A 24,676-nucleotide genomic window follows, 5' to 3' on the forward strand; every position below is an offset into this window, starting at 1 on the left:
AGAATTATGATTTCAAAAATAAAAGAGAATTCCCAGGAATCTTAATTTCTTATTCTACTATTCTCTAGATTGATATGCTACAAATTTGGAAACATTAACTACCCCAAAATCTTCATGGATTATTTCCTATTTATCTTGTTCTTAGTTTGTTTGTATAGAGTTATTTATGTATTATCTTCCCCCTGCCATTAAATCATGAGCTCTCCAGAGCAGAAATTATTTTTTGCCTCTCTTTGAATTCCCAGAGTTTAACTCAGTCCCTGTGACATAGTAACTATTTAATAAATGTTTGAAGGATAAAACAAATTTTAAAAATAGAAAACAACATGTTTTGGTCTGTATTCAGACTCTATAGTTTTTTCCTCTGAATGCGGATGGTATTTTCCATTACAAGTCCATTACAGTTTCCATTACAATTGTCTTTGATTTTTGTATTGTCGAGGAGAGCTGTCTATCATATTTGATCATCACAAATGTTGCTGTCAATGTGTACAATGTTCTCCTGTTCTGTTCATGTCACTCAACATCAGTTCATGCAAGTCTTTACAGGCTTTTCTGAAGTCTGTTCACAATTTCTTAAAGAACATTAGTACTCCATCACTATTCATATGTCACAATTTGTTCAGCCATTCCCCAATTGATGGACGTCTCATCAACTTCCAATTCTTTGTCACTACAAAGAGAGTTCAAAGCCTCATCTTTTTAGAAGAACATTCTATTATGTATCTAGCAAGGATAGGAATTACAGGTGGACAACACCTATCAGCACCCTCACAATGACAGGAGAAATAAAAGACCTCCAGCTCGTTGGACAGATCTCCTGCCTACTCCATTCCACCATGGTTAGGTACTGTTCTAAGAGCTAGCAATACCAAAAAAAAAAAAAAAAAAAAAAGGCAAAAGACAGTCCACATGCATTTGAGCATTTTAGTTACAAGGGTAGTCTCTCTGGGTGAATGAGGGGAAAGTGATATATATTCGAAATGAAAGTAAAGTATACAAATCTAAAATAAATGAATAAATCCTCATTAATAGTATCCACAAGTTTTATTAAATAGCTTTGGACTGAAGTTCCAAGATATAATCTTTATTTACCCAGTTCCTATTTAGAAAGATAGCTGTTTTCTTTTTTAAATTTTATTTATTAAGACAATGGGATTAAATGATTTGCCCAAGGGCACATAGCTAGGCAATTATTAAGTGTCTGAGGCCACATTTGAACTCAGATCCTCCTGACTCCAGGGCCAATGCTCTATCCACTGCACCACCAGCTACCCCAAAGATGGCTGTTTCAATAGCTAGGTTGATTACATAAAGAATGGAATGAGACCTGTGATCCAGTCCACCAAAAGTGAAGCCCATGAGGGTGCCTCCAGCGTGAACCAGTCCCAAACTAGCACAGAGAAAGAAATACTAGGAGAAAAAGAAGGTCAAGCGATTAGGGTTGTTTTGCAGACTGATAGTATAAGGATCTACAGTTCCCCATTCACATGATCTCTCTCCCAACAATAAGGAGTAGTGTCTATAATAAACCATTGGTACTTTGAGTTATCATTCTTCAATTTTAAGTTAAAACTAAGGCTTATTGAATTTTTTCTTGAATGCTCCATAACTTCATGGGCATGGAAACTCCCTTCACCAGTACAGATCATGTTTCCATACCTTCTTACTTCTTTCCCTCTGTACTTCTTTTCCACAACTTGCCATAAATATTCTTCCTGATGTCCTAGAGGCCTTCCTCAAAAATTAGGGTGAAATGTGATTATATTGCATAAGCATTATGCTTGGGTTGTCCCTCTGCTATCCCTACCTAGCACTACATGACTGACCCACTTGACTTTCTAGTTATATATGTTCTAGTTAAGCTCATTAATAACATACTTCAGTCATTCACCTCAGGACTCCTCATTACAATGTTGAGCTACAGAGATCCTGGTATTCATATGTCCTTGGAAAAAACTTTAGTGATTATCTAGTCCAATTCTTGCATAAGGCATGACTCCTCTTCATATAGCAAGTGGTTATACAAAGCTTATATGAAGACTTTCAATTAACATAAATTTACTTTACTACTTTCAGAAAAGAAGTGTAATATAGAAACAGCATACCTAGATTTGGCCTGTGTGGCAAATCCCAACTCTGCTTATTATGCTTAATATTTGTGGGTTCTTGGACAGGACACAAATTCTCTGGGCCTCAGTTGCCTTGTTTGTAAAATAAGAAGGTTAGACTAACTGAGCTCTATATCCTCTTCTTGCTCTAAATTCTATTATCCTTTGGCACTAGCCCATTCCTCTTTTGGACATTTCTAATTACTAGAAGGTTTTTTCCTACTATTGAGTTGAAATCTGCCTCCTTATTCTGTCCACCCATTAATCCTAGCTCTGCTTTCCAGGACCAAACAGAATAGTTCTTATCTTTATCCTGCATGAGAACCCTTGAGGTTTGAAGGCAGCTGCTTTGTACCCTAGAAGTCTCTCCTCTCTAGACTAAAGAGCCTTAGGTTCTCTAAACAACCCCCTTGTGGCATGGTATATAGACTCTCCCCACTGTCCAATTCACCTCCTTTTGGAAAGACCCCAACATGTTAATCTATTAACAGAATGGGACACAACCCCTAGATAGATGTGGTTTGAGAAAGGACTGTCACCATAAATCTATTGGTATAGCCTGGGATCATACTAGCCTTTTGGACTCTCTCATCCCACTGCTGACATATTAAGATTATCTATGAGCCACTTAGACTTTTTTTGCATGAACTACTTTCTAACCACATCTCCCATTCCTGTATTTGGACCATAGATTGTATTTTAACCACATGTAGAGCTAAACATATATGTCTAGTCAATTCCATCTTATTTGCTTCAGTTTGGTCTGCCAAGATTTTTTCATATCCCAATTCTGTCATTCACCCATTAACTATCATTTCCAGTTTGTTGTTATCAGCAAACTTGATAAGCATAACATCTAAGAAATTCATTTAAAATGTTGATTATAATCAAGACAAGAACAAAACATTCTAGCCAGCACATTACTAGAGATTCCCCTCCAAAATTAAATAGCTTTCATTGGATCATTTTAGTCATCCAATTTAACACTCTTATCTAGTAATATCTCCATATTTTCCATCAAAATATTATGAGAAATTTTGTCAAAATGTTTTGCTGAAATTCAGATATACTATGTGAGTGAGATATTTTCCTAATCTATAAGTTAACTGATTTTTTAAAGTTTGTCCATCATCATTCACACTTAAAGAACTCATGCTGGACCAAAATAATCACAACTTTTAAAGTACTAATATATCATCCCTTTAATAAGCTATTCTAAAATTTTACCAGAAAGCTGTGTGTATTTTAAAGTATTCACCTCTTCTCCTTTCTATAATTGATTTATCTCCAGTCCTAAGAGAGATCTTCTGTTTGCCACAGTCTATCAGGATGCTATAGTCTACTGACTTCCATCATACTCTCCTTTCCTCAATGAATTCAGTGTGGATCATAGTCTTTGTCTCCTTTGCCACTCCTACCCTTATATTAGGGTATTTTAACATGCAAATTGATACTTCCTCAACATACAAATTGATACTTACCTCTACTTGCTCATTTCCCAAGACCTGCTCATTCACCTTCACACAGCTTCATAGAATTGCTGATATTCTTGATGCTACCATCATATCACATATCCATGTTTGTTAATTGAAATTCCTTTATCTTATCAAAATCTATTATCACTATATCTCTTTTTTTGCCTTGTAAAACTGAATTTTTTTTCTTCATCCAACAGGAAACTTCATCCTTTCCCCCTCTCAGTTCTTTCTGAACTAGTTAGACTCTCTTCCCTTCCCCATCTTAACTCCTCAGTGAACCATGTCAACTCTACACTGTCTTCTCATAAAAACCTGTCCTCTTACAATGTCATTAATATTTCTATGCCCAGTCTCATCTTTGAATTATTCCTGCCATCTCCTACCTTCCTTCCTACTCATATGCTGTTAAATGAAACTGAAAAAAAAATCTCAATTCTACTAGAAGATTTTCATATAATCCTAATTGTGCTTTACTGTAGCAAGGCAATTCTTTTATACCTCCTTATTCATTTCCCTCAAAACACTTAACTTAAAGAAACTAGGTAACCCAATGGATAAAGCATTGGGCCTGGAATTAGGAAGACCTGAAGTCAAATCTGATCTCAGATACTGTGTGACCCTGAGCAAGTTAATCTTTGTCCCAGTTTCCTCAGTTGTAAAAAGAGAATAACAATACTACTGACATCCCAAGAATGATGTGAGGGTCAAATGAGATGACATATGTAATATTTGACACATAGAAGTTATTTAACAAATCCTTGCTTTCTTTTCTCAAAACCTTTTCATCCTTCCTCAAACTTTCCTATGTCTCCCCCTCCCCTAACTTTTCAACTAAAACTTTTGTGATTGTTTCACTGAAAATAATGAGGCAATTTGCAGAGAACTCTTTTTTTCTCCCTATTCATCATCTTGCATTAATCTAATGCCTTCTCCACTATCTCCTACTTTACCAGTTTCAAATGAAAAGATAGTCTTTCTCCTTGCCAAAATAAACCTCTCTATATCCCAATGTCTTCTCCAGCAGATAACACCCCCATCATCATTATTCTCTCACTTCAAACTTTATGTCTAATTACTACTTCCCTACTACGTACAATCATATGCATATCTACCCTACCCTCAAAAGATTCCCACTTAATCTGTCCAACCCCAGTAGCTATTGTCTCATATCTTTCTTCCTTTTTATGACTAAAATCTTTGAAAAACTAGTTTGCAATAGATGCCTCTGCTTTTGTTCCTCTCACTCTCTTTTAAGCTCTCTATAATCTGGTTTTAGTCCTCATCATTCACTTTAAACTGCTCTCAATAGTTACCAATGATTTCTTAATCACCAAATCCATTGGTTTTTCTCAGTCCTTACCTTTCTTGACTTCTCTGCAGGCTTTGATACTATTGTCTTGTTGATACTTCTTCCTCTCTAGGTTTTAACAACTCTGCTCTCTCCTGATTCTCCTCTTACCTGTCTGACTGCTCCTTTGTCTCTTTTGATGGATCTTCATCCATGTCATGACCATTAACTGTAGGTGTCCTAGGTCCTCTTTTCTTTTGCATCTATATTATTCCACTAGATGAATTTATCAGCTTTCCTGGTTTTAAATAGTATTTGTCCAGTCCCAAGTTGTCTTTTGACCTTCAGATTGGCATCTCCAACTTCCTAAGGAATATCTCAGACTGGAAGTCCTATAAACATCTTAAACTCACTATATCTAAAACTAAATTTATTGTGTTTGCCCCCCAAACTCTCTTCTTATCTAAACTTCTCTATTACTGTTAAGGGTACCACTAGCCTCCCAGTCACCTAGATTCACAACCTAGGTGTTAGTCTTAACTTCTCACTCTCTCTCATCCCACATGTCCAGTTGTCAAGCCTTGACCATTTTGCTTTTATAACATCTCTTGCATGTGCCTGCTTTTTCCCCTCTGAAACTGCCACTACTTTATATGGACTATTGCAATAGCCTGGGTCTCTTTGATATGTCTCTTCCCATTCTATTTCATCCTCCATTCAGCTCTCAGATTGATCTTCCTAAAATACAGGTCTGACCATATCACCTCCCTATTCAATAAGCTCCAGTGACTCCCTATCATTTCCAGGTTAAAAATAAATTCTGTTTGGCTTTTAATGGATTTTATAACCTGGTCCCTTCTATCTTTTCAGTCTTCTTATACCTTATATCTACCATCTACTTTTTGATCTGGTGACACTGACATCCTTGGTATTTCTTGAACAAGACACTTCATCTCCCCAATCAAAGCATTTTTACTGGCTGCCCCCTATATCTGAATTCTCTTTTTCCTTATCTTTATCTCCTACTTTCCCTCAAGTCTAACTTTCTACTAGAATCCAGTCTTCCTTGTATCTTAGTACCTTCCCCTGAGACTACTTCCAATTTAACTTATATGTATATATGTTTATATATAATATATATGTGTGCATGTGCTTACACATGTGTATATCTTACATGGTTGTTTGTATGTTGTCACCCTCATTTTACCATGATCTCCTTGAATGCAATTACTATAGTTTTGCCTTTTTTATATATCTGCAGTACTTAACAGAGTACATGTGATATGGTAGGTGCTTAATAAATACTTAATAAAAATGAGTAAGCAACTCAAAAATCACACTTGAAAGTTATTTTATTATAATACTTAAGGTGTTAACAGTAGAAGGTAACCTGATTTAATTGAGGGCAAGCTAGCTACCCTCTTGGTATCATTTATCATGAACTTAATCTCCTTGTTAACCATTTTTGTTGTAACCTTCCTAATCAAGTAATTCATTTTTCATTTAACAGATTGAAAAAAACCTGAAGTCATAAAAGTTTTAGTGATGTTCCAAAGACTATAAAATTTTTCATAGATAAAATCAAGATAAAGAATCAGAAAACTGAATATCAGTCTTATAGGAATGGAACTGTATTCGTATGACTATGAGCAGATTGAGAGACACAGAGTGGAGTTATTGTCCCACCTTAATTTGAGAGGTGGGGATGGAAATCCAGACCCGTAATTTCATGGATGTTGGGCATGCCTAGAGGGGACAGTTTATCCACCTATTCAAATGAACAACTCATCTATAACATAATCTGAGTCTAAAGCGCTACAAGGTTTAAGTGACTTACTTCCCCCCCTCATTTACATAGCTAATATGCCAGAAGCAGCATTTGAACCTAGATCTTCCTGACTTCAAGACCTGTATTCTTTCCATCACCCAAATACACCCTCCATACCATAAGGCCAGCAAAAGTACTACTCCACATCATCTTGGGCTGGGCTCCTAACTTCTACCCATAGCTCATGCCACCTTACTCTCTCTTTTTCTATCATCTTTAGAATGAGTATCCTTGTACCCCTTCTGTGGAAAATTCAGAGAAAATGAAGAGGGGGATGTCTCAGGAGAAAGGAGCACGCTGCATAAAGTTGCTCTCTGGAAGAGAAGGAAATTCCATCCATCAATCCCGATGAAGGGAGACTCATGTGAAAAAGTGGTCACAGCTTCCAGATGGGCTAGCTGCCCATTTTTCAAGAAGAGAAAAACGGAACCCTTGCCAGACTGAGATAAGGGAGCAATTCACACAATGGCCCTGGCCGTTCATTACCTGTGAGGCCAATATCAAAGACCCATTCATCCTTCGAAAGCCAGAAGCAGAGCCTGCAAGTGTCATTCACTCTCAGCTCAGCCCTTTGGCTTCTTACAAACCTTGAAGCTCCCAGTTCTAAAAGCTCACAACCAAGAAGGGCAGGTAGGTAATGGAGAGTTAGGAAAAGAAGATTGGGGAAATAGGTCAGGGCCTAAATAAGATTAATCTGAGCTAGGGAAAAAAGGGGATAAATGACTCAGACAGTCAGATACTCTGGTCCCAAGATATTATTAGGTGTAGAAAAGGGAATGGTGTTGCCTAATGAACAGATGGTCAACTTTAAGAGTCAGGAAAACGAAGTTTCAGGTCCTAGTACTGGACCTAACTTCTATCCATATTTGAGACATGTGGTCACTGGCACATCAATTAACCTCTCATTCCCCATTTCCCTACCTCCCACCTCCAGCAGCACTTGGCAAGATCTGCCTTGGTGGAGGAAGTTTATTCCCCCCCCCCCCTCTTTTTTTGGTTTATTTATTTTATATTATTACAATAATTTTGTTGTAAGAGTAAATATAAATCCCCTGCCCCCAAAGATGAGAAACCTCAAGAACAGTGAGAAAGAAAAAAATGTATTTCAGTCTATATTCAGATTCCAGTGACTGTCTCTGGGGTGAGTTGTCTTCTTTATCATAAGTGGTGAAGAAAGTTTCTATACTCAGTTCCCAAATCTCCAGAAAGGAAAGAGTAAAAGATCAGAGAGTGGGGAGGACTGAAGGGTATGAGAGAGAAAAACAAAAAGAGCACTAGGCTGAGAGACTAAGACCCAAGTTACCACTCTGAGTTGGAATATAACTTTGGACAAATCGTTGTATTTCTAATCACCACATAGTTATTGTGAAGATACAATGACAATAAATGTGAAGCATCTTATAATTGTAATTATAAATTTCTAGTTATTATTAAAAATAAATTGATTTTAATTGATAATGATATAATTTTGATATTAACAATAAAATAGAGGAAAAGTTCATTCAGTCACTGAACAAATACAACTCTTAGGTATTTTGAAGCCTGTGGCAGAGCAGGATACCATAACCTATGAGGCCTCATAGAAGACCATGTAATAGAGCTATTGAAGCATGATCAGAGGGGAGAACACAGAGAATCCCCTAAATGGGGATTGCTATAGGCAAGCCCAGATTGCCTAATATGGAGGCTCCCAACTTCTCCAACATATGGGTGAGCCTTTGATAGACTAAATAATTGAAAAAAATTAAAAATTGTTCTTTAAAGCTGTTGAGTCTAGAATGGTTGATTTTTCCCCCCTGCTGCTTCTTTCTATTCTTTTTTTCCTCTGTTCTGTACCAAGGATGAAGCTCACAGATTCTATGCAGTGAAAGAGGGAGAAGGAAAATACTTGCACTGACCCCCTCCCTCCTTTTAGACACTTATGACTAGGGGTGTTTGCCTTGTTCTGTTTCATTTGCTCTCAGTTTCAGATTCTAGTGGGTGTCCCAACTGGAACTCCAGACCTGGGAGATTAAACCATAGTGACCTTGATATAAGAATTACAGGGGAGATGTTGAAGGCAACTAGCCTAGCAGGTAAGCTCTGAGAAGCCAGATGACTAGGATTCATGCCCAAGGTGGGAGAGGTTAGATTTAGAAATGAGACTGTGTTCTATGGGACCTGAGATAAAAGTTGTTTGTATGTTTGTTTTCTAGCTTTGGATTAAATATTTCATTGGAAAAGCAAGCCTGACTATCAGTGGTTAAATGGAACTGGTGTATAAGGGAATCCTTCTATTCTTTTTTTTTTATTTTTAAGAAAGATTTTATTTATTTTGAGTTTTACAAATTTTCCCCCATTCTGGCTTCCACACCCACCCCCCACAGAAGACATTCTGTTAGTCTTTACATTGGTTCCATGTTATACATTGATCTCAGCTGAATGTGATGATAGAGAAATCATGTCATTAAGGAAGAAAAATAAAGTATGAAACAGTAAAATTACATAATATAACTTTTTTTCTAATTTGACAGTAATAGTCTTTGGTCTTTGTTCAAAACCCATAATTCTTTCTCTGGATACAGATGGTATTCTCCATTGCAGATAGCCCAAAACTGTCCCTGGTTGTTGCACTGAAGGGATGAGCAACTCCATCAAGGCTGATCATCACCCCCATGTTGCTGTTAGGGTATACAGTGCTTTTCTGGTTCTGCTCATCTCACTCAACATTAGTTCATGCAAATCCTTCCAGGCTTCCCTGAATTCCATCCCTCCTGGTTTCTAATAGAACAACAGCATTCCATGACATATGACATATATATACATATATATATATATGTGTATGTATGTATGTATATATCACAGTTTGTTAAGCCATTCCCAATTGAAGGACATTCACTTAATTTCCATTTTTTGCCACTACAAACAGGGCTGCTATATTTTTGTACAAGTGATGTTTTTATACTTTTTCATAATCTCTTCAGGGGTATAGATCCAGTACTGGTATCGCTGGGTCAAAGGGTATGTACATTTTTGTTGTCCTTTGGGCATAATCCCAAATTGCTCTCCAGAAAAGCTGGATGAGTTCACAGCTCCACCAACAATGCATTAGTGTCCCAGATTTCCCGCATACCTTCCAATATTGATCATTGTCTTTTCTGGTCATATTGGCCAGTCTGAGAGGTATGAGGTGGTGTCTCAGAGATGCTTTAATTTTCATTTCTCTAATAAGTAATGGGAATCCCTATTCTTGAGGGAATACCATAGTTGATGAGAACCTAGACATGCCCAAACCCTGTCAAGGGAACAGAAGAATCCAACGGGAAAGGTAAAATTTAAGTTGCCTGACTTTCCAGGCACTAACAGACATGGTAGCCAGTATTACAACCATATAAAATGCCAGTAGCCAGGTCTGAAAATTGAGCCTGGAAAGCTCTTCCCTCCCTTCCCTTTTTTTCCCTTTATAGCCCTACACCAGAGACTGAGCAAACTCCTCCCTAGGGTCCCTCTCATATTTAACTAGAGATGAGGAAAACTTAAAGAAAAAGGAAAACATATTAAATGATCACATTAAGGAAAACTTCATTCCAGGAGAGTCTGGAGAGGATTGCCTTTCCCCTCTTCTAGGCCTGAGAGGCCCATTGGAACAACATTCAGTCCCACACTCTGGAGACAAGATGTCCCCAATTCTGGACTTCCAGAATCAGCTCTAGACTCTATTTTAAAGTTGGTGGATTTTCTCTTGAAAGACTCAATTACTCTTCCTCTGCTTTTCCCCACAGGCTTAGTTCTAGTCCAACATCCCAGGTCCCTTTGGTCACAAAACAAAAGGATCTGAATGACTCATTTCAAGCATCTATGTGGCATTTCTTTCAGAGATATTTCCATTTGAAAAGAGGACCTCAGAGAAAGAGTGAAGCTTAACCCAAAGGAAGGAACTTCTAATTGTAGAATTTTTGGCTATTGGGGTATCTGGGTGTGTTGAACATTTCAGAGCAGAGCAGCCCTTCCAAGAGCCCTCAAATCAAAGTCTCTGGAGTTGCTAGGTGGTACAGTGGATAGAACACTGCATTGAAATTCAGTCTCAGACACTTGATACTTACTAGTTGTAAGACCTTGGGTAAGTCACTTAACCCAAAAGTCTTGGGGGGAAAACCCCAAAAACTCCCATATTCTCCAATCTATTTCTCTGACCATAAAATTTGTCCTGATCTTAGCTGATTGGTTCTATCAGTTCAATTCAACAAACATTTATTAAGTACCGACTGTTTACCAAATAATGTGCTAGGCACTATGGGGAAAAAGTAAAGCCAAAACAGTCCCCATCTTCACTAAATGAATGAACAAATTAATAAATGAATGGATGGATAAAATAGCATTTTTACGAACTTGTTGTGTGCCAGATGTACTAATTTCTAGAGATACAAAGACAAAAGCTATAACAATCCCTGCCTTCAAAAAGTCTATATTCTACTGGGGGTAACAAAAAGAACAAAGTTGAACAAATTTTTTTTAAAAATGTGTGTTTTGGCTCTTGATTTTCAGTCATTTTTTCCTATTGCATCTGATTCTTTGTGACTTCATTTGGGGTTTTCTTGGCAGAAATACTGGAGTGATTTGCCATTTCCTTTTCCAGCTCATTTTACAGATAAGAAAACTGAGGCAAACATGAAGAAGTGACTTGCCCAGGGTCACACAGCTATGAATTGCCTGAAGGCAGACTTGAACTCAGAAAAATGAGTCTTCCTGACTTCAGGCCTGGTTCTCTATTCACTACACCACCTAGTTGCTGTGTGTGTGTGTGTGTGTGTGTGTGTGTGTGTGTGTGTGTGTGTGTCTGTGTGTCTGTGTGTCTGTGTGTGTGTCTGTGTGTCTGTGTCTGTGTGTGTGTGTGTGTGTGTGTGTGTGTGTGTGTGTATAAAGTACTTTCAAAAAGGTCAGAGTTTAAGCCCCCTAATCACAAGGTTTCCTCTCTCAGGACAAATGAAGGTTGACCTTACACTTCCATTTCACCTTTTGCTCCCACCTTCAGTGCAGAATTAATCTACTTATTTCACTGTAGAAATAAGTAGATTTAGCTGCCCAGTATTGGGACATTGATGGCAGAATCCTTGTAAGTGATCAGAAGTTGCATAAAACCAGAATGGAGTAAATACTGTTGGGGTCTCTTTGGACTTGGGCACATGATGCCTCCAGGACAGAGACCTGTCTGGCCTAATGCTTCTGAGCCTAGAAAGATGTTGTGTCCCCAGTAGTCATCTAGTCAACAACCACTGTCCCTCACATCAGCCTGGGATATGCTCACAAGCACTTCACTTGTCATTAATTACACTCAAGCAGAATCTGGGTCCATTGGCTTCTCACCAACAATGTCTTTTTCTCTGAAGAGACCCCTGGGATTCAGAACTGAATTAATCAAGTATCTACATCTGCCAGGGACCTATTATGACAGTCTGCTAAATGCTGGTATTGATCAGAATAGGTATCGAGACCCTGGAGCACAGCAGAGGAGGGGAAGCATGAAGCCAAGAATTTACAATTCTATTGTTATTTCTGTCATTATTATTTCTCTTTTTTTTTGTTTTTAAGTGAAGATTGGAAATGACTATAACCTTCTAAGCATTGAAAGAACAAAAGAGCAAGCAAGCAAAAATCTAAGAGTAGAATCCGTGCTGGAAGTTACTCTTTGGAATAGAAGGAAATTTCATCCAGCTATTAGGATAAAGAAAGGTTCCTGTGAAAAAGTCAGATGGTAACTCACAAAGTCCTAGGTGACCAAACAGCCCAGTCTAACAATAGTAGAGATCCGGGTTCACCATCCATCAATTCTGCCATATTTGAAAGTGAACTTGATGGAGATATCAGATAGTTTAAGTCTGAGCCCACTCTCCCCAGGAAAGGAGGCAATGTAGGGGAGAGTGTTTCCTCAGATGAAGGGGGAACAGAAGTATTTCTGTTCTCGCTATATCTATAGAGCAAATCTTCTCTTGCAAGAGATTTATTTTTAATTTTATCACTTTTTTCCCATAAATTTCTTCAGATTCTCACAGTAAGGGCGGAAGAGAAGCACCTATGGGTCAAGTACTGTGATAAGTGTTTTACAGTTAGTTTCTCATTTAATTAGTGGTCAAACATTAGTTCAATTTGACTGGCATTTATTAAGTGCTTAATATCAACTAAGCACTGTTCTAGTGCTCTGATACTGCAAATCCATAAAAAAAAACATTCCTACCCTCAAGGAGCTTTCCTTCCATTAGATGGAACAGACCATCCACTTCTCATTTTCCATGCTCCTTCACAGACACTTAAATATAGGAGGTGCCTTAGGGTCAAAGAAAGAATATCAGATTTTTCTCAATATGTTTGTTGATTGATTTTGCTAAGCTGCTTTCCCCCTTCTTATTCTAAGTTGTAAAAGATGGCTGTGGGGAAGAAGTGGAGAATACATCAGGAAATGTCGACAATGTAAAAACAAAAGAGCAGTAAAAATTTTATATAAAAAATAAAAACACCCAGAGGCCAACTCCCAACCACACCTCTTCCACTAATTACCAGCATCACACATTATCTTATATAGCCCATGGGATAATTCATATCAATAAATAGCTCCCCGCTGCTGTTCTTAGTGCACAGCTGTTTCCCATTTGGAGTCTATCTGCTGCTCTTCTTCACTTTCCCTACCCTTGGGGCCCTTCACTTTCCCTTTTCCCTGGTCACCCCCTAGATCCTGCTGCAGTTAGCTTTGTTAGAACAGGTAACCCAACAATTTGTATCTTTTCCTATATTCCTACTGTCCTCAGGCATAAAGGGGAAAAAAGAATTATCTCTGGAAGGGAAAATTAGTTCTTGGAGTTGCTGGGGATTCTGAAGAAAGAGAATATTCCTTTTTTTGTAAATAGGAAGAAGTTGATTAGGAAGTAATTATACATATTCACTATTCCATACTGCTAGTATTAGTATCATGAACTCAGAATAGCAGCCATAAATACAGGTTGTGTGTGTGTGTGTGTGTGTGTGTGTGTACGTGCATATGTGTGTACATGTGCATTTCCTATTCAAGTCTGTAGACTCCTGAAATCTATCCAAGGACCCATGGGGGTCTATGGGAATGTCAGAACTAAAGGGAACCTTTGGGATCATCTAATCCAATTGTTCTCAAGCTCTGTTTTTGCTCATGCCCCAGTATTCTTCACCAGGAGGAATCATTGCAACCTATACAAATACATCAACAACACTTCTTAGGAGACTTGTATATGTGCAGTTTCCCTTCATGTTTGTTGAGTTCTTTGCTAGTTCAAGTGCCAATGTGTTATGAATCTAGTTTGTCCATGGATATTCAGAAAATTGGATTGACAGACTTCCCACTGATCCAGAAAGAGCTGACTCTATCAGGGAGACAAGGGACTAACCAGTCACCTCTAGGCACACATGAGTTTTAGCAAGAAGCCAGAGCACATCTTATCAGAAGGACTGAGCTCTATGGGAAATGTTCCAAACCTCCTCTCTGCTATTTATGTAATAGCCACATCTTGTTTATTTTGTAATTATACTAACCATAACATGAATTCTGGGTAAGTTAAATATAAATTAAGCAAAAATATTTCTAAATTTTCTTTTCTTTGCAATAACATGACATTGAATCTATGGCATATCTTTGGGGTCTGCTAATCTAGTCCAACATCCTCATTTTACTAATTAAGATACTGAGGTCCAGAGAGATGGAATGATTTGCCAAAGGTTCCACAATGAATAAGTTGTTGTTGTTCATCCTTTGTTTTTTGAAAAAGACCAATGACATCACAGGGTGATATCTTGATTTGTGAGTGAATTGGATTTAAGTGAAGCAGAGCTGAGTTGTTAGCCTCTCTCTTCCAGAGGCATCAAAGTTCAGTGGCAGGATGAAAGTCAAGATGACTGGCAATGGTCCAGGATTCAGTGGATGACAGTGGCATCTTTAATGTCTGACTAAGCTCTAAGCACTTCTCACAACAGAGGTCTTTGGGGTGTTCAGAGAGAACTAGCATCTCCGATGTGAGGGTGTGCTAAGCTCTTTTCAGGACTACTCATCTGTCTTTGATGTCCACCTTCACCCAGCTAGGAGGTACAGAAAATAAAGCCCCAGTCCTAGAGTCAAAAGGACCTTAGTTCAAGCCTCAAACACTTGATAATTAACAGCTGTGTGACTTTGGGCAAGTCATTTCTCCCTGATTGCTTCCTATCTAGGACCATCTCCATTTATTCTGATTCGTATCTGACCACTGGACTCAGATGGCTCTAAAGAAGAAAGTAGGTTAGTGACAGCACAACATTACTTCACACAAATCCAGTTCAAATGAATGTCATGGTATCACCTACCTAATTTCATGGTCTTCAAGAAAGAAGGAAAAAACATCTTTACCTTTAGCCAACTCTAATTTATAGTTCTGAATAAGCTGTGGCATACACAGAGGCCATATCCCAGTAAAATCATCTTTGCAGACAGGCTAAACCAGTTGAGGGTAACCCACAAGCCTCAAATCCCTTGGTGAATTAGGCAGATGCCTACTCCAAGCATGTGAAGACTACCCCCCAACAAAATGAGCATATGAGAACAATGAATATCACAGCAGTGACTAGAACCCAAGCTTCTATATGATCAGTTCTATGCTTTTTCCACTACTCCATGCTGCTAGTGTTAGATGTCTCTCCTAGCTAAATCATCTTGTTATTTCATGACTGTAGGTATGGTCTGTCTTCTCCTGGATGCTCCAGGTCTCCCTAAAAACCTTCAGCCCAGAGCTATGAATTTGATAGGCATGTTTTTGACTGAGGAATATAGAAACAAATTCTCACATTCAAATGTGTGCTAACACTCAGAGGGCATGCCAATGGATCATTAGAAAAATTTGTACTTTGAACACTTTTTCTGTCAAAAGAGAAAGGGAAGAAATGTAACCCAAATGCCTAATAGGAATTTATTTAATAAAACTTGTTGACTTGACCTAGAAACTTTACTTCCTGGCTTAGCATCACTCTGAAGGAGGACTGAGAGAAGGCAGATAGGTAATGATCTCCCTTTCTCCAGATCATTAAAACAGGATTGGGTTCAATACTGTAAAAGAGGGAGCACAGCCAATGAAAGGGAACACCCCCCCCAACCCCATGGATCATCTCAGCAGGGATACTCCCCTTTAGTCATCAACTTTAGACCCTACGCCTAGTCCCTAGTACTTCTGAAAAGGATGGTCTGAATCAGTTGTGCTTACAATGACAGAAGCTATCTAAATGTTGGTTGGATGATAGTTCTAGAATTAAAAGAACTTCAGATGTCAATTGTTCAACCATTTTCTTATTTGACAGATAGGGAAGCTAAAATCTGGAGGTGATATGCCCAGGATCACACCAGTAGGATGTGATACCAGGTCCACTGGATCCAAAGTTAATATCTGTTCTACTCTACTACCTTGCCTATAGCTTATTAAGGTTTCCTTGTTAGCACCACACTCCCATCAACTTTCACATTGACAGTATCAGCACCAGCCTCCTCTCCAATCAGCTGAGCATAAGACTTTAGAAGTGGAGCAGAGTAATTCTTTACTATAAAGAATTTTGTGTTCCCAAGAATGGAACTTTTGCCTTCCTGCTGCCCTAAGCTTCTCTCACAAAATTCCCAAGGTAGAGGAAAGCAATATGCCCTCCAAGTGTTATGCCTGAAGGACATTCTCTCCCTCAAGTGCTCCTCAATTAACCCAATTAGCCAACAGCTCCAATTCCTCTGGGTGCCTCTGGATGGAGGGGTCCCTTCCTTTACAGCAGCACTTGGAATTTATGGGTTGCTTCCCTGCCACCGAGTCCAGAGAACATGTCCCAGGAGTCTTGTCTGAGCACAGAGGAAAATCCACTGAGCACTCAGCTCCACACTCCTCTTTCCAATTCTTCTCAAATGGAGCAAGAGTCTTTATTCTCCTTTTTTGAAGAGATAAGCAGGGAGGGGAGTCTGCTTTAAGGACTCTGCAAGACAAGAGCTTTAACAGCCTTGAGAACAACTTCCCAAAGCCCATCCTGTGTCATCCATCTCGTTCAGAACTTATTCTGACTAGAATATCAGTGACAGTGGCCTGAAGCCTCTGCGAGCTATAGGATTGTGGCTCCAGCCCTGGGAGAGATGATGTCCTAGCTGTTCACTTCAGAATGTGCAGCACCCTATATATGATAGAATTATATAGGACATGGTGCCTGCCCTCAGGGGGTTCACATTCCCTAGAAAGGGCAAGATAAATGTCCATTCCTTTGCTCATAATCTGTTTTCTTTTAGACCCATGGCTAAAAAGCATATGATAAAGTGAATGGCTGATTAGAGATGGGATCAACAGCCAGTGGTTGTGACATGATGGCTCTGTTCTATGATGCCATCCTAGTCTCCTATCAACTGCTCCCCATACCCTTTCCCTCACCCTGGCCCTTGTTAGCCACAACCCCACCTCCCTCCCCAGGGATACCCTTCCCATCATGTTCATCACCTCCAATATGCTGATCCCAAAGCCGTATAGTCTTTCTCTCTCAGCAGAACAAGTTTCCTGCAGTTCCTGAGATGGGAGGATGGGATAGGGAAGAGATGGGCTCATCTATTATTAATTTCCTCTGGAGACTCCAATGCCTCCAATGCCAACTGCATTATTTAAAACTTGCTTAAATTTGACCCAGAATAGAGAGATTTATCATTGTTGATCTTTCTCTCCTCCCCAATGTTATCTTTCCCTGTTTGTTTAGGGGAAAGGTAGACTTCCCTAGAATCAACTCCCCTGTGATCTATTCTTTATTCTTTTGGAGACCTGCTGGGTGATCCTAGGCAAGTGACAAAAATGTTTTAAGACTAATTTTCTCCAAATGTAAAATAGGGATTGCAATTTTTTTCCCCACACTAATGATCCACTTCCCACCTCACAAAATGATATTTTTAGAAATGGAAAGTTTTTACTATTGCTATTGTGGAGGGGGAATTAGCTTGTGAAACCCTGACTTGTGTAGCCTGGCAGGGTCACATCAAAGGTAGTTGAGATAGGAGGGGCAGCAATTCTGGTGACTAGGTTTATATATGGAGAAGAGAGGCAATTTCACACACACACAGACACACAGACACAGACACAGACAGACAGACAGACAGACAGACACACACACACACACACACACACACACACACACACACACACATACATAGAGTCCATTCTCAGCTCCAGCTCTGTAATCAAAATAACTATGCCTTTCCTGAAAAGCAACTGGAACTTAATAAATAAATATTTGTTACTCACTTCTTCTCCTTTTTTTAAAGTTAATTATGTGTATTTTAAAATTTTATCAATGTCTTCTTTTTCTTATAGCACAATCATCCCTGAATATTCCTCCACCAAGAGCTTTACCTTGTAATAAAAATAAAACAGATGCCTGTCAGACAGAGTGACCTATCTTCTACATCTTTAGTTCCCCATTTCTTTAAAAAAAAAAGCAAAATGGTACATTTGCCTTTCTCTTCTCTAGGCTCAGATTGGCAATAATAACTTCCCAGCATTCAAATTCAGTCTATTATTCTCCTTGTCTTATATTACAGTAGGCCTTGGATATATTGTTTTCATGGTTCTGCTTACTTACGAATTCATTCAAGTCTTTCCATGAATCTCTGAATTTCTCATATCCATTATTTCTTAGAGTACAATAATATTCCATTAGTGTGAATTCTTAATGAACTGCTGACTTATAGTGATTATTTCTTCCTTTCCCAAATTTTCAGAAACTAATAGAGAATTTTGCCAGGAACCAACATCAAGGTCACCATCCTGAGACTTAAAGATTCTATCTGTTCCCACTCCTGAAAATAAAGACTTTTGTCCATCTCTACTCCTAGGGAACACTTCCCTTTATCCAAATGTCATATTCCCATTTATTTCAATCATCACTGAGATGTTCAAAAATCACACTTGCATGTTCTTTTACTCATTCCCCTTTCTTTCTTTCAATCAATACACATTTATTAAATAACTACTATGTTTTAGAGACTATTCTAACTGCTGGAGAGGCAAAAAGAAACAAAAGAATCCCTGGCCTCAAGGAGCTTATACTTTAATTAGGTAACAATGTGCAAATGAATATATACATATATACAAAGCAAGCTATATGCAAGATAAATAGGAAATAATAGAGGGGAGGCATTGAAATTAAATCGGGTTAGAGGTTTCCTATAGAAGGTAAGACTTTAGTTGGAATTTTGTAACCATACTTCAACTGCCCTCTCACTCCGGAATGTCTCTCAGTACCTTTTATCTTTTTGGATACATAGAACAACCTTCCATCATGCTGAATCCTTTCTCCCATTGGTGAGTTCACCCTGGGACTTCTATTTTGATGAGGGATCCAGGCTGACCAACTCTTATTCCCATCCTGGCTGAGCTTCTGTCTCTTGGGACTTTGGCACCATGCCTTTTATAAGTATCTTCTCTCCCCTATACTCCTTCCTACTTAGCCCTCAGCACCCTCTTCTTGAGCTTCTTCTTCAGCTCTCACTGGTGTGTTGCTTCCCTCCACTGAAACATAAATTCCTTAAGGACAGGGACAACTTTTCTTTTTATTTATAGTTGTATCCTCAGAATTTAGTACAGTAATAACATACAATAAGTATTTAATTAATGCTTATGCTTATCTATCTTTCAGTATCTTGGGGTGTAGTTTATCTGGACCAGATTGAAAGAAACACATGAAATAAATGAATAAACAAACAAATAATCCTAATGAAGTTAACAAAAACTGCAGGACCAGACTAAGCAATAAACATCAATCAACATCACCTCCCAAAAGATAGATCTTTTGGGAGAAAATGTGGATGAATGCAGATCTAAAAGTTCCTGATAGAAGTTTCCATTATTGCTTTGTATATGTCACAGAATCAAAATCATGGATTCTCATTATTCTAAGGGACCACAAAGACATATCTGATCCAACTGGAACCAGTATTAAAAAACAAAACCCTTTCCAACATCTCCACAAATTAGTCATCCAGTATATGCTTAAAGACCTCCAATAAGGGAGAAGACACTAGCTCCCCAAACAACCCATTGCACTTTCGGTCAGTTCTAATTTTTAGGAAATTTTTCCTGACACTGAGCCCATCTCTAACACTTCTGGCTCTAGTTCTTAGCTCTGCCTTCTGTGCTGAACAAATCTACTTTCATGTGACATTTTTTCAAACATATATATATATATATGTATATATATATATACATATATGTATATATACATTTGTTTGCATGAATTCTTTATCATTAGATTATAAATTCCTTGAGGAGAGAAACTATCTTTTGCCTCTCTCTCTTTTTTATCCTCAACATATAGTATGTGTTTAATAAATGTTTATTAACTGATCAAAATACTTGAAGACATCTACAATGCCTGTCTTCATCTTCTCTAAGCTAAACACTCAATTTCAACAACAAATCCTAATATTTAGAGGCCTCCAGACTGCATATATATATATAGTAGTTTAACAATGTCCTTGAAGAGAACGACAATGATAGTATTCCCATCAAGGCAGAGTTCTATACTATAATCCTCATTTAAAACAGTTTAATATGAGGCCATTTGCTTCAATTCATATTTATCTGCCTAAATCACTAAATGCATGTTATCTAAATCAAACTGAGGCAACAATATTAGACATAATCTGTGTCTAAAAACTCATAGATATTTCTTGTGCAAACTGATTTGAAGCTACTCCTTTCCTATCTTGTACTTGTGTAGCTGATGTTTCTAACCCAAAGTATAGAACTTTATATTTGTCCCTATTAGATTTTAATCTTATTAGATTTGATACATCATCTAACCTGGAAATATCTTTTTGGATGTTTGCTCAGTTATCTAAAGTGCAAACTTTGATAAGCATAACTTCTACACTTTAATTCAAGTAAATACGAAAAAGCTAAACTAGCCAAGGGCAAAAGATAAATCTTCAGAGAAACAGTAGAAAGAACTCCCCTATAAACAAAAACAAATATGAGCCAAGTAGTTCTATTGTATCTCAGCCACTTATTTTTAGACTCCAACTTACTCCAGTATTGATCCTATTCCTTCCTTGAACTTTCTTTTATCTACCCTAACAGATCTTTTTAATGCCATTTTTGTCTTGAGAAATCATCAATGGTCTTAGTTCATTTTGAACTTTACAAAAACTTTACATAATTATTTTGTACATAAATATATTCACTTAGTTGTAATCTTCAATGTCCTATGCTTTTTTCTTTATCCAGAGTTGTTGATGGCCCCTCAAAACACCAACATCCTCCTCTTTGGACTTTTCTCATTTTTTCCTCATTCAAATAATTTGTATATCCAAAATGTCACTTGAAAGTTTCCCAGACCTTCTGGATCCATGAATTTTCTGTAGAATTTTAGCTGTGGGGTCTCATCTATTCTTTATTTGAACTCTTTGCAATGTGATCTTCCCACACCCAAAGTATATTAAATAAAATTCAGTTTGCTTCTTTATCACAAATGTTGAGATGAAGTTCTCCGAGGTTGCTGTCATTTCTTCTGTAGCGATAGTTTCTCCCTGTTATTCAGAACCAAATTGAAAATGGGTATCCCCCACTTAACCCCATTATCTTTCAAAAAAAACCCTAAAAAAAGAAAATGGGTATCCCCCTTCCCAAGACTGAAATTATCATTAAAATATATCAAGAAGTGATCAAATGCAATGATCCACTCTGCTACAAAAGTCCATCTTTTTTAAACACAAATATTCTCCTAGTGATGTTGTATTGCTTTAAATAATAGAATTCAAAGATCTCAAAAGAATCAAATTTGCCAGTACTTCAAAGTGAAATGGAGAGAGATACATGTTACCTAAAATGACTTATACAAAGGTGTATAGAGAGCATCAAGGGAATGTATAAATGACATAGGAAGAGATGACAATCATGGATTGAGAAATTGGATTCTTGGTCAATTCAACTTGATCAATTCTACTATAGATGCAATATAAAAAGTACCAGAGAAAGACCCTGAATATTAAATATACTATTCTAGTCTAGGTAGAATTAATGGAACAACATGGATAAAAATCACTTGTTCTAAGTAACAGTGTATAGAGTGCTTAGAGCAAGTAAGACCTTAGTTCAAATCCAAACTGAGATAATTACTGGACAAGTAACTTAATATTTTCTTGCCTCAGTTTCTTCAGCTGTAAAATGTGATAATAATCTCATTTTAAAAAACCTATCTCACATTGTTGAAAGGATCAAATGAGATAACATATATAAAGTACTTTGCAAACTTTCAAGTTCTGTAGAAATGCTAGCACTTGTTGTTGATATTTCTTTCCTTTTCTGTGTGAAACATTTTTGATGTTTTATTGATTTTTTTAAAATTTTACATCACTGTTGAAATCACTATGGAATGTAAACTCCTAAAGGCATGGGTGATTCCATTGTTTTCTCTGTAGTCCCAGCTTACTACAGTGTATAGCACATAGTGGACACCTAATTAATGCTTGTTGGTTGGTTGATTGATTGATTGCAGGGGGACACTGACAAGATCACAGATCTTTCTAAGCAAGTGAGTAAAGCAGAAAACATTGAAATTCTACTGAATCTGGGAAGAGAATGTAGGGTAAGTGTGTGATCCAGTGGAACCTATGTCACTTGTGGTTGTATGTAAACAGGGTGACAAGAATAGAATTCATATATATATATATATATATATATACATATATACATATATATATATATACATAAAATGTATATATACATAAAAACATGCATATATATATATAAAACTCTCTGTATGTATGTATGTATGTATGTGTCTTTAGTTTTGCTTACTGCTTTATCTCATTGTATCCTCATAATAACCCTAAAAGGTAGGTGTTATTTTTATCTTGAATTTACAGATGAAAAAACTGAGGCAGACAGATTAAGTGACTTCCCCAGAGTCACACAGATAGTATGCATCTGAGGCTGGATGGGAATTCAGGTTTTCCTGATTCCAAGTCCAGTATACTATCCATTATGCCAACTAACAAAGTTTAAAAGAGTTAGGTGGTATGCCTTCTTTCCCAGTTAGAGTTTTGTATGGACTGTAGGTACTTTAATCAATCTATGATTTAATCAGTATGAGTTCTAGCTCTATATATCCAATTTATTTGCTTGCCATGGCATCACCTCCCTAATGCCACAGTCTTCTTCAAGCACAAATATTGAAGTGATAATGTGATCCAATTAAAAATGATATTGTCTAAGGTTCATTTTCTATAAATTAGTAGGTTAATCAAGATGACTCCTTAATAGATACTATTTATGTTATTCTGATTCAAGCAACTAATATCAGCAATTTTCGATATCCTGTAAAATAATAAAAACCTTCAACAACCCTTGATTCTACCAAGGTTTTCTTTCAATTCTAACAATCTCTTATGGGACTATTTCTCCAACTCCCAGTGGCACTGGCAGGTTGGTTCCCCAGTGAATGGCTCGTTGCACTGTCTCTTAGAATTTTAGGGGTTTCCCAGAGGGGATCAAGTTTTCTAGAACAATCATTCATTACCTCCCACCAGTGTGCCTCTCATTGATTATTAGTCAGTAGTCAGCTTTTCAAAAAGGTTATTTACTAAAGAGAAATAATAAGAACAGCTGGTACACAACATTCATTCTCCCTAACTAGGGTCCACTGTCTCCCCAAACATGGAAGGAAATGATTGTACACTTTAAATGCAAATGTTGGGATGCAAACTTTTAGGGAACACATGTAGCAGTGGAGTACCTCACAAATCCACAAAATGGGGATTCTTTCTTGATCCCATATCAGTCTCATTTTCTATAGTTGGCTGATTTTCTCATGCAAGTTTCTCAAAGCTGCTTCTTCCCGAAGGTGACTTTACATCTTTACATCTTTAAAATATATTCGTGTTTGTCTTCAGAATATAACTGATGAGTCTCTCCTGTTCTAAATTTGATGCATTATTTGTTATTAGTCCAATTTCTGATGACATGGGTAAAAGAGTTGGGGAAGAGAGAGAAGGAGAAACTTTCCCATTCCTTCTAATTAAAATGCCCTCTTAGAGGTTTTGGCTCTTTAATACCAAGACTACCATAGTCCACCACTGGCCTGGACTCTAGACTAAGATCACCAATGAAATGACTGTCTTTTGCTTTTGTTTTTTTATACAGAGGCCAATAGGGTGACTGATCCTCTCAGTCAATCATATTGTTTTCTTTCTTTACTCCATTTTAGATTCATCTTGTAAAGATATCACATGGCATAAAATACCTTATTTACAAATTTAGAAGTTCCTCATGTCCACTGAATTATAACTCTAGTAGCTCAGTTTTAACAAATATTATAGACTATCATGATTAAATTCCAAGGTCAAGATTTAAGCCTGAGCACTAGGTTTGCAAATAATGAAGATGATGAGGATGATGAGGATGAGGATGAGGATGATAATTAGCACTTATGCAGCATTTTACGTTTTTTCTAAGTACTTTGCAAATATCTTATTTGTTCCTCATAGCAACTCCAGAAAGCAAGTACCAGATTTATCTTCAATTTATAGAGGAAGAAAGTGACAAACAGAAGGTAGGTACTACTAGCAATAGCCAACATTTAGAAAGTGCTTATGAGACAGATACTGTGCTAAATGTTTTACAATTATTATGTCATTTGATCCACACAACAACCCTGGAAGGTAAGTACTATTGTTATATCCATTTTACATCTAAGGAAAGTGAGGCAAATAAAAATTAAGTGATTTACTTAAAGTCACACAGCTAGTAAGCCTGTGAGATCAGATTTGAATTCAAATATTCCTGAGTCCAAGTGCAGAACTCCATCTCCTGCCTAGATTTCACCATCCTTGAAACCTGAACTGATGTCTCCCTTGTCAATCATGACCCACTTAAACATTCAGAAATGCCATAGTTCTTTGAACATTTTTTATTTCCAATGTATTTATCCAAATAATAATAAATCACAC

General features: G+C 37.4%; 1 long non-coding RNA gene across 1 annotated transcript in view; it reads left to right on the forward strand.

Moving 5' to 3' along the window:
* LOC141487721 (uncharacterized) overlaps positions 1 to 24,270 on the forward strand; it is a 43,559-nt gene extending 19,289 nt beyond the window's left edge. Inside the window, exons 2-3 of the long non-coding RNA XR_012468497.1 lie at positions 6,926 to 7,335; positions 24,215 to 24,270. This is a non-coding gene — a long non-coding RNA (uncharacterized LOC141487721). The remainder of the gene's footprint in view (positions 1 to 6,925; positions 7,336 to 24,214) is intronic.
* Positions 24,271 to 24,676: the final 406 nt, after the last annotated feature.

Source organism: Macrotis lagotis, chromosome 1 (assembly GCF_037893015.1).
Source record: "Macrotis lagotis isolate mMagLag1 chromosome 1, bilby.v1.9.chrom.fasta, whole genome shotgun sequence".
Taxonomy (NCBI): domain Eukaryota; kingdom Metazoa; phylum Chordata; class Mammalia; order Peramelemorphia; family Peramelidae; genus Macrotis; species Macrotis lagotis.